General features: G+C 46.8%; 1 long non-coding RNA gene across 1 annotated transcript; it reads left to right on the top strand.

The window, feature by feature from the left end:
- Positions 1-200: 200 nt before the first annotated feature.
- LOC138417188 (uncharacterized) lies at positions 201-9,478 on the top strand. Its single transcript, XR_011248022.1, has 3 exons — positions 201-384; positions 1,069-1,104; positions 7,015-9,478. It is a non-coding gene; the product is annotated as an uncharacterized lncRNA (long non-coding RNA).
- Positions 9,479-10,801: the final 1,323 nt, after the last annotated feature.

Below are 10,801 nucleotides of genomic sequence, written 5' to 3'. Positions count from 1 at the left end.
TGAATCAGAAACACGAGGCTGATGTTTGTCTTCATCTGCAAGGGGTTTTGGCAGTCTCCAGGCTCCCTTGGCAAGCAGGATTAGGGCGCTGCCAAAACCTGGAGTTCTGGCATGATAGCGTGACCCTTCCGGTCAGGCCAGGCCTCCTGCCCGCCTTCCTGCTGTTCAAATCAGAGTCTCGGCCTCTCACGGCCTCTCCTGCTTCTTCACCTTTGAGCCTCGAAGACAGAGTGGCAGGAGGCGTCTCTGTAGCCACATCATGCGTGGGGGAAAAATGGCACAGAGAGCTCTTTCCTGGAGCGTGGTCAATGCAGCAGTCCCCCCAGGTGCCAGGAAACCCAAGCCTTGGAAACTGTGGCTGCAGGTTCCATCCCCAGGTTGTGGGTAAGATGCTCAGATGGAGGAGGAAAGTGGTCCAACAGGAGGGCGGGGCTCACCGGGCAGACAGTGACGGGGACCTCCCCTGATTTCTCTAAGATCCCTTTTCAGGCTGAAAAAATTTGGAATTGATCTGGTTAATCAGGCTTTATTTTATTTTATTTTATGTAATTGCAAAGCTTCTCAGAACTTTCCCTCTTTTGACGAGACTGCCCAAAGTCTGGAGTAGGACTGGAATAGATTCAAGGTCATCAGACAGAGGAGCATTTTCTTGGGTGTTTTGTGGGACTGCTGTGCTGCGGGAGGAACTCAAAGGATGCTGTTTTAAGTGCGTTTGCCCGGAAAGTGCCAGAACACAAGCTCCATGACTGCAGAAATCTCATCTGTTTTTATTCATATCCCTGGAGTCCAGCACTGTGTCTGGCTCAAGATAAGTGGAAAATAAGTAGTGGATAAATAAACAAATGAAGAAAAAAATGCAGGGCACTCACTGCTATCTTTTTTTCTTCCTGTTTCCTTCTTTCTCTTCCTCCATCTCTACTTCCTTCCCTCCCTCCCTCTTCCCCTCCCTCCTTTCCTTCTTTGCTTCCAAGAATTTACTAGAACAGACACTATCCTAGCTCCTAGGGATGCTTTAGTGAACCAACACAGGTCTGCTGTGTGTTAACTAACGACTGTTTTGGATTGCAGGTGATGGACCACTTTTGTACCAGGAGCTGGACAAAGGTGAGAGGCTGAGGGCTGCCCAGGCCCCTGGAGGACCAGAGAGAAGCCTGCTTAGAGCAGGCTGGCTACTTGTTTGTCCTGGTCAGCCCCGACTTGCCCCCTTAACATGCTATTGTTCTGAAGATCCCACATACCCCAGATCTGGCAAAGCAGGCCCCTAGACCTCACTTCCCCTTGCTGCTGCTGCTGCTGAAGCCAAGGCTGGCCTGTGAACTCTTGGAGAGCAGGACCACATCGAACTTGCTCATTAGGGTACTTCCAGCACCTGGCAGGGACCTGGCAGTAATGACTATTGGACGAATGAAACTTGGGGGCAAAGCTCATTGAAGACATAAGTCCACATCCAGAGGGGAGAATGAAAAAAAAAAAGGCACTGGCTGAAGTTCTGGGAAGTTCCAGAGTTCTTGGTCATGGTTCTGGCTCGGAGGCTTGGGATGTCCCTCCGATAAGGGCTGCAGAAGGTCCCTGCTGACCTCCCTTACTCATTCCTGAGGCTGCAGCTCGGTCAATGAGTCTTCTCCCAGTATGACCAGCTTGTCTTGGCCCACAGATATCTCTTGGCCCCATAGAGAGCTATGCAGTTCCCCTGCAAGGAAAAACAAGGTTCTTGTCTCTGAAGGGAGAAAGATTGTGTGGCTTTCAGGTACAACTAACTCCCAGTTAGCTGAATGTTCCAGGTCTCAGAGACTCGTGGGGGTCTCTGGGACCATCCGAATCTCATGTTGGCTCTCAGTGCCTGCGCTTGGTAGTGACAGTGGTTGGTTCCATCAAATGATGGAGTGAAGTCCCCTTGCTGGATTCAGGCCATGGATCTGAAACCCGGGGGGAGGTCAACATTGTTAATACAAGCGTGGAAACCAGCTTCAGATCAGTATGGAGACTGTGAGGAACTGGGAGTCTGGGGCTCCCCCACAATATGCAGGGCTCTAGGCTACTCCCTGTTCTCGTGCCTCAGGCAGTCCTGCAAGGCAGAAGTTGCCGCTCCATTTCACAGATGAGAAAACTGAGTCTCAGTGCACACAAGTGACACACCCAGGTCCAAGTTGCTGAGATGGGATTTGAAATCAGGTGAGGAGAATCTGAAGCCCAGGTGATTTTCCGGTAGTCCTCTGACTCCTGTTACCAGAAAGGTGCCATCCAAGATGACTTCCCTCCTCAGGTTTGGTGATGGAAGGGGGAGGCCCTGGGGAGAGATGGGGAGGTTGTGACTGAAGGCCTGTGGGGTGGGAAAGAGGAGGAAAGTTACTCCTTCATTCATTCAAATAAAGAACCCCCCTCCTCTGGGCTAAATGCTGGGGTTCCAGCAGAAGGAAACCCAACCACTGACTTGACTCAGTAGGTAAGTGAGATTTTTCAAATACTACACAAATTGCACCTGTGAGCAGTGCTCTGAAGTACAAGGTACAAAGAGATATTCGGAGAGGGCTCTGGCATGGTTAAGGAGGTCAAAGTGGCTTTTCTGAAGAAGGAATGCGTCAGTTGAGATCTCAAACATTAGTGTGTGCTGCCTAGATCGCTTCAGTCATGTCCAACTCCATGTGACCCTTTGGACTGTAGCCCGCCAGGTTCCTCTGTCCATGGGATTTTTCAGGCAAGAATACTGGAGTGGGTTGTTGTGTCCTCCTCCAGGGGAACTTCCTGATCCAGGATTGAACATGTATCTGCTATGTCTGCTGCGTTGACAGGCGGGTTCTTTACCACTAGGGGCACCTGGGAAGCTCCTCAAACAGGAGTATGAGCTAGCAGAGTGATAGTGAAGGTTGAAGGGGAGGAACAAGAAACATTCCCAAGAGAGTAGAAAGCATATGCAAAGGTCCTGGGGCAAAAGAGATGCTGGTGATCTCTGGAGAACACAGAACAAAGGGCTGGGAGTTGTCTTGAAGTTGGAGCACAGGAAGCCAGGAGATGGCTTAAGCAAAGGAGAAGACATGATTATTTTTGAATTTGGAAAATACTTTCCTGACGATGCTTTCTCTTCACTTCTGGGAGTAACTTGGCAAAAAGAGGCTGGAAGCTCATTGGCAAGTCAATGCCTCTTGCCAGGCTTCAGTTTCCCCTTCTAGAGTGAGTCTGAATTAAATGATTGACTGTTTTCATTTAGTTTAGATGCTCTGTGGCTCTTCCTGCCTCTCAGTAGGACACTCAGTCCCAAGGCAAAGAAATTCTCTGTCTTTCTCAATCTTGCTCTTGTACCGACTAACACAAACACTTGGAATTGAGTTCCCCTGTGTATGGGCACCCCTATCTGGAAATACCTACAAAGGGGACAGCAGCCGCCAACTTGGGAGAGCCACACAGAGAGATCTATTAATCCTAAGCCTTTGGATGTTGTGATACAGGGAGTCTGCCACTTGGCATCCTCTGCATGTGGGCAAAGGAGGAATGTAGGAGGATGTTATTTTAACATTGTTTACAAATAGTGAAAAAATCAGAGCCAACTGAAAAGTCCACACCGTGGCAATTGTTAAAAATTACGGCACATCTATAGTAAGGGATGTTAGGTAGCCATCAAAAAAAAAAAAGAAAAGAAAAGAAAAGAAAAGTGGAACCTCTATATAACAAGATGGTAAAAAAGCAATTGTAGAAAGATATACATGGCCTGAAAATACATATGGGGAAGCCCCTGATATCCAGCTTTTCCTATAGGCTTCAATGTAATATTGGGTAGTTCCAAAAGTTTGTTTGAGCTTTTCCATAACATCGTACAGAGAAACCCAAATAAACTTTTTGGCCAACTCAGTACATACATACCATACAAAACTCAGATCTGAAAGAAATATTTCAGGAATAACCTTTGGCTAGGAACCCACAATTAGAGGTGAACTCTGTCAAGGGGCATTCTTCCTTTCTTAGTGACAATCTAACATTTTAAAAAAGAAGAAAACATCTGTATACTTCTTAGATAACTTAAAATTAATTAAAAAATAAGATTGAGTTGATACTCAGGAAGATATTGACCAGGTTTATTGCTGCAGAGGGTATGGTGAAATACCAAGTAGTTTCTGATTTTTGTTTTTCTATATTTAATCATCTTTACATTTTTCATATTGACAATATATTTATATATTTGTGGTGCAAGAAAAAGGAAGTGGTTGCTTCAATTTGGTTCTTCTGCAAGTGATCTCAGCAGCTAGGAGCTCTCAGGGGGAACTGAGGCCCGGGGGGCCATGTGACTGCAGGCCAGGGTGCAGTGAGTCAGTGGGTGAGGGAGAAAATGCCACCTCCGGTGCCTGCCCGCGTCACGTGACGCCAGAGCACAGCAAACTGGCTTGTTTTGCAACCCAGGCAGGTCCTATAACCACAAGCCTGCTGGCTGGCCCCATGCAGTGGGGGGAGATGATGCCAGCCCTCTTCCCTCGAATGACTCATGCTTCTTCCCGCAATAGCTGGGGGAGGATGTGGAGAAGTTGGGCTCCGGGGCAGAGGCTACAGCCCATACGCCTTGCCAGGCTGGGTGATGGGCCTCAGGGACCTTTGGGGGAAGTCCCCATGGGGCTGCTGCTTACATATGTAGATGAACACAGCCGTGGACTTTTGTTTCAGACCACCCGATCAGCGCCTGTGTGGTAATGGTGAGGAGCTGGGCTTTTGAAGGCTTCCGTTAAACACTGAGTATCTATTATGATCAGGGCAGTGCGGTCTTGCATCATGATAACATCTAAGGCAGGGCTTGCTGGCCCCACTACACAGATGCAGGTGAGTGACTTGTCCAAGGTCTAGGGTCCAAGCTGTAAGTGGCTGAAATGGAATTGGAAATCAGGTGTGTCTGGAATCCAAGGCCCGGATGGCTTTCACTGTACACAGGTGGCTTCCTTTAGTTAGCAAGGTGTGTACTCCCAGAAGCGTGCCCGTGGAGTCCACTTCTCATAGGTCACGCTCTCAGGTTTACTGGTGGAAGGGGAAGGTCCCCCGAGATGGCAGCGAGGCCAGTGCACACCATTTCTGGGCGCTTCTCTGCTGTGTCTGGATTGAATGCTGTGCATTCGTATGCATCTCAATCCCCTCAGTAACTGGTAAAACCTCTGCCCTGGCTTTGCAGATGGGCACACGGAGGCTGAGGGAGTGAAATGATTATCGAAGGTCACAGTCAGCAGAGGAGGCAGGATTTGATCCCAGGGTTTCAATGTCCGATTCCGGAGCTTACCATCTGTGGTCAGTCACAAGCCTTTTTAACCTGCAGGCACCCATTCCCTGTGAGGCCCATCTCTCAGCTCTCCTTTCACGTTTTTGTCTAGCCTGGTCCACGAGGCAAAATCTCATTCATCCTTCAATACCCCAGGAGCATCACCTCCTCCATGAAGGCTTCCTAGCTCTACAGAGAGGGATTCCCACTATCCCTCCATGGCTTTCTGCCACAGGTGTCTTTACTGACACACACCAACTGGCTTTGTGACTCTTCCTACTTGTTTGTTTAGGGGACTGTGAGCTCCTCTAGGGTAAAGATATGATGGTTAATTTTATGTGCCAACTTGAGTGGACTAAAGGATGCCCAGAGAGCTAGTAAAATATTTTTGGATATATCTGTGATGGTGCCTCTAGAGAAGATTAGCATTTGAATCAGTGGACTGAGTAAAGGAGATCAGCCTCATCATTGCAGATGGGCAACATTCAACTCACTTAAGGCCCCGAATGGGGCACAAAGACAGGGATCTGCTCTCTTTGCTTGAGCTGGGCCATCTTCCCCTGCCTCCGTACATTAGAGCTTCAGGTTCTTGAAACTTCCAGCTTGAACTGGAACTCCTCAGGCCTTTGGCCTCAGACTGAATCACACTGCCAGCTTTCCTGGTTCTTTAGCTTCTAGTGGGCATATTGTAGGACTTCTTGGCCTCCATAATTATGTGAGCCAGTTCTTACAACAAGTCCCCTCTAGTCTATATATAGCTGTGTGTCTTGTTGGTTCTGTTTCTCTGGAGAACTTTTGACTGATACTGATGGCATCATGTTCGTCAGTTATTTTTTAAAATCCTTTGATCATGTTTTACCATCCGTAGGATCTAGGTTTGAATCCCAACTAGTCTGGGTGATGTTGGGTCAATTCCTTGACTTCTCTCAGGTGTATGTGTAAAAAATGGAGATTCTAATGTCTATTTCTCAGTGATATTGAATGATTAAGTGAAATATTTATGTCAGGTGCTGAGCGCAGTGCCTGAGGCACAAAGTGCATTAAAACCATTAACCTGGCATCGGGCCCTTGCCAGTATGGCTGCCCTGATGCCATCGAGGACAGGATTAGAAGCTTTGACTGCTACCCATGATTTATAGCTCCATCTGCTGCGTATATCATTCTTCATTCTTCAGAAGGTGGTGATTAACACTCACATCTACAGATGAAGAAAATGGGTAAGCAGATGAGCTGAACAAAAATCTATAAACAAAAATTTGCATATAAAGGAATGTAGAGAGTAATCAAGCACTTAAAACATGTTCATTTGTAATTCTGACCAAAGAAATTAGCATGAATTATATCTACCACTAAGAAAAGAAGAATGGTCTTATTAATGCCCACTGCTGGTGAGACGGGGTTGAAAATTCTCTTGAATAAGCAATAGCTATAAGCAGAAGATGTTTGTTGCCTGTATGGGTGCTGAGTCATGTCTGACTCTTTGCCACCCCACCGACTGTAGCCCACCAGGTTCCTCTGTCCATGGGATTTTCTCCAGAAGAATATTGGAGTGGGCTGCCTTTCCCTTCTCCAGGGATCGAACCCGCATCTCCTGTGTCTCCATGACCAACCCCCTAAGTGTTGGTCAACAGGGGCTGATCTTGAGAGCACTTTCCAAAGAGGCAAAAACTGCCTGGGAAGGGAGGCTGCATTAGTCCTAACTAAATTAACGGGTCTGATGAAGCCCCATTAACTTAGAAACTTAACCTGAGAAGCCCACATGGGCATCATGTATTTTTTTCCCACAGGACCACTTCCAACTTCAGACAAAGCAAAGTCATGGATGGAACCATTTCTGTCTGAAAGGAATTCCAGAGGGACCCTTAAAACAAGGCTGGAAGGCCCCCCCCTCCCAGGGTCCTCTTTGGCCTGCTGACTCCTAGGGGGAGCCTCAGGTGCAGGATCTTCCCTCTGCATTCACTCCCATCTCCTTCACCGGTGGTCTCCACCTTTGCTCAGCTGCTGAGGAAGAGTTTGTGTTCCAGATCAGCACTCAATCCTGTCACAGATCATGCTCATTCAACCTGGGTAACTTAAGCATCCAGAGAGGAGTTCTTGGGAATGACTTGCCTTCACTGTCATCCATCCATCCTCCCATCTCTCTTTCCAGCCATCCATTCATCTACCCACCCATCCATCTGTTCCTCAGCTGTGAAGTGGCACCTACTCTATACCAAACGCTATTCCAGATCCTGAAGATATGGCAAGACAGTGGTGGCCTTAGCAGTGGATAGTACACACATGAATAATGAAAAGCCAAGAAGTCCTACAAAGGAAATCAACTGGGTGTTCTTTTCTAATGGAGAATGACAGGCAGCAGTGAGCAGGATGGACCTCCAGCTGCATGGCCACTGGAGACCTGATGAGAAAGTCTCAGGTCAACCAAGGCCAGGAAGAGGAGAAAAGGCCAGAGATGCAAGAAGCTGGGGAAGATTCTCCCAGGCAGGGCTCAAAAATCCAAGGCAGGAGCTGGGTGCTGGGGCGGGGGGTGAGGTGTAGGGAGCTCTGTACAGCCTGCCTTGCTTCTCTCACCCCTCTCTTTTCTCTGTCTCTGCTCTCTTTCTCTCTCTCCCATCTCAGGAAACACTTGATCTCCACCCATAATTTGGCTCTTGATTTACTGAGTCTGAGTCTGGCTCGGTTTTCTTCATCCGCGAACTCTATCAGTCTCCCTAACTCTGAATAACCCTTTCTCAGCCTTTGTCATTCTTCCAGCACGCTCCTGTTTCCTTAGTGCCTTTGCCTCTCTCTCTCTTTATCATTCTGTCTCCATCTAACTTTGGCTTCATCTCTTTCCGAGTGCTTTCCGCTCTTCTGCTGATGTCTCTTGTGTTCCTGAGCTGGGGCCACTGGGTGGACCATCTGATTGATATCGCTACTGACAGCTAAAGCCTTGAAATCATTCCCACAGTACATCTCTGGGAGGTGTGAAGCCGGTGGTGTTTTGTCTGTGCCCGAGAAAGGCAGGGGTTTTTAAACAAATATATACATTCTCAGAAATCCCAGCAATTGTATTTCTCCATGGATCCATCATGGTGTTGAGTTAGTATAAAAGATTCCCTGATGCCTGCAGGGGGTTTACAGGCTGAGCGGCTGTGCAGGGGAGGGTGAGGAGAGGGAGAAAATGGTTCCAGAAGGCCAAGCGGGAGCCTGTGCTCCAAGGACCTGTCAAAGGGGTTCATCTCTAGAAGGGAGAGAGATTGCTTCTCACTGAGGGAGTCAGAGAAAGCCTCACAGTACCCCAGTGCCACCTCTTCTGTGAAGCCCTCGTGACCACCTCTGCCATGGAGAAGTGATAGCTGACTTAAGTCTTCACTGTGTTGGGATGCTCTAGTTCAGAAATTGGGAGGGTTTTTATTTGCCTAGAAATTCCTCTTCCCCACTGGACTATGAACTTCACGGAAGCACTGTTCATGAGGTGCTTAGCTTCACAGCCACAGTGGGCATCCCACAGCCTGTGTCTTGCCTGGCTGAGCCAGTTTCCAGTGAAAGGTTCATTGGTGGCGGGGGTGGGGGGGGGTCTATGTGACTAGCATATGGTAGATATGACACTTAGTAGGCTTTGGGAAAGTGCCTCACTCTCTTTATCTCTAAAATAAGGGTATCAGTGACACAGTGCAGTGAAGTGCTTAGAAGACTGTGGTCAACCTTCAGTAACGTGAGCTCTCTTTACTCCCATCACCGTGGTCTTTGTCATCCCCTGCATCAGCTCTTCACGGTTGAGTACCATGCGGTTAACTGGCTGTGGAATCCTGGCTCTCTTAATTATGAATGGATAAGAAATGATGACTTGGGGTGCAGAAAATTAGTTTTGATCTGTGTGAACATTTGTATTCTCCCAAATATGCTCTTTCACATTCTGAGTCTCTACCCAGTGATATTTGAAGAACTCAGGGATGGGCTTGGATGTAAAGGAATGTTAGTTCTTCTCTCTGTTTGTCTGCTTTGTTTGGAAGGACTTCTCTGCTGTGAGGCTCCTCCCTTAGCTCCAAGCTGACCCAGGGCCAGATTCCCAGCCCTCACAGGTCTTGGGCAGAGCCAGAAAAACCCCTTTCAGGTTGCCATAGCTGCTCAGTCCTCGTTCTATCTGATCATTTGACACAGTGTTTTGGGATAGTTCGTTGATTGATTCTAGAATGTTCTTTTTTTAATCACTTGTCTCTGAACTTTAGCTATAAAACAATGAAAATTATTACTAAATAAATAATTATTTATATAGATTTCACTTATTTATTTTTTACTTTTAAAAATGTGGCTATTAGAAAATTTAATTTTTTTTTTTACTTTATTTTACTTTACAATACTGTATTGGTTTTGCCATACATCAACATGAATCTGCCACGGGTGTAAATGAGTTCGGCTCACATTATAGTTCTTTTGGGGGCTTCCCCGGTGGCTCTGCAGTAAAGAATCCATCTGCCTGCAATGTAGGAGACACAGGTTTGATTCCTGGGTTAGGAGGATCCCCTGGAGGAGGGCATGGTAACCCACCCCAGTAGTCTTGCCGGGAAAAATCCTATGAACAAAGGAGCCTGGTGGGCTACAGTCCATAGTGTTGCAAAGAGTTGGACGGCACTGAAGCAACTGAGCACGCACGCATAGGTCTTTCGGACAGGGCTGCTTTAGAACAGGGTAAAGAATCTGCTGAGCTCAAGTGAGCAATACATGTGGAAGGAGTAGATAGATGAATAGATGAAGAATAGAAATAAATGAAGGGATGTATAAATGAATTAAAGCATAAATGACTAAATGCAAATGAACAGATGGAAACAGATGAATGATAAAGTAATAAATGAACAGATGAATAGGAGGATGGGTGGATGCGGTGAGTGGGCAGAAGACGAAGAGAAAGAATAAGTAGAATTGGTAATGAAACAAGAGAAAGGCTGGGAGAAAAGATGACCAGTCAGTAGATGAATAAAAGATCAAAAAGATGAATTAAGTAAGTACTTAAGTACAAATACAAATACATACAGAATGCCTGAGTATAGGATAGATGCCTGAAGATACCAGGATTTGACTTGGACAAAAAGATGTATTCTTCCTGGGATCACGGAATTTAAGCCTTTGACCAAGAAGAAAGGCTTACCCTTGCTCTTGGGGAATTTATTATTTTAATTGTTAGCCTTCATCAGAGGTTATTGGAATTTTTTTCCCCTTGGACAGTTTATCACTTGTAAATAATTTGTCACACCGCTATAATTCTATCCAGATCCTTAACTTTCTCATCATGCATCTTTTACGGGGTCTCCGTTAAAGAAGCACTATAATTACGTGCCAAGGGTCCCAGTAAATTTTACCAGGCCATAAAATATTATACTTTAATTATTTGGAAAGGGAAGAAAGGCAAATGTTCCCTCTGCAAGACTGATGATCAATACTACAGGGCTCTGGGTGGCACAGGCAGCTTTAGACATGTTCCTCTTAACTGGTGTCTCTCCCAGAGGGTGTGCCACCTGCTTCTGCAGCATCTGTACAGAGCAGGGGGCCTCTGTGTGCTGATGCCTCTGCTTTGATTCTCTGGCAGAGGTTGGG

The sequence above is a fragment of the Ovis canadensis genome, chromosome 13, assembly GCF_042477335.2.
Source record: "Ovis canadensis isolate MfBH-ARS-UI-01 breed Bighorn chromosome 13, ARS-UI_OviCan_v2, whole genome shotgun sequence".
Lineage (NCBI taxonomy): Eukaryota > Metazoa > Chordata > Mammalia > Artiodactyla > Bovidae > Ovis > Ovis canadensis.
This window is presented reverse-complemented; position numbering and strand designations above follow the sequence as displayed.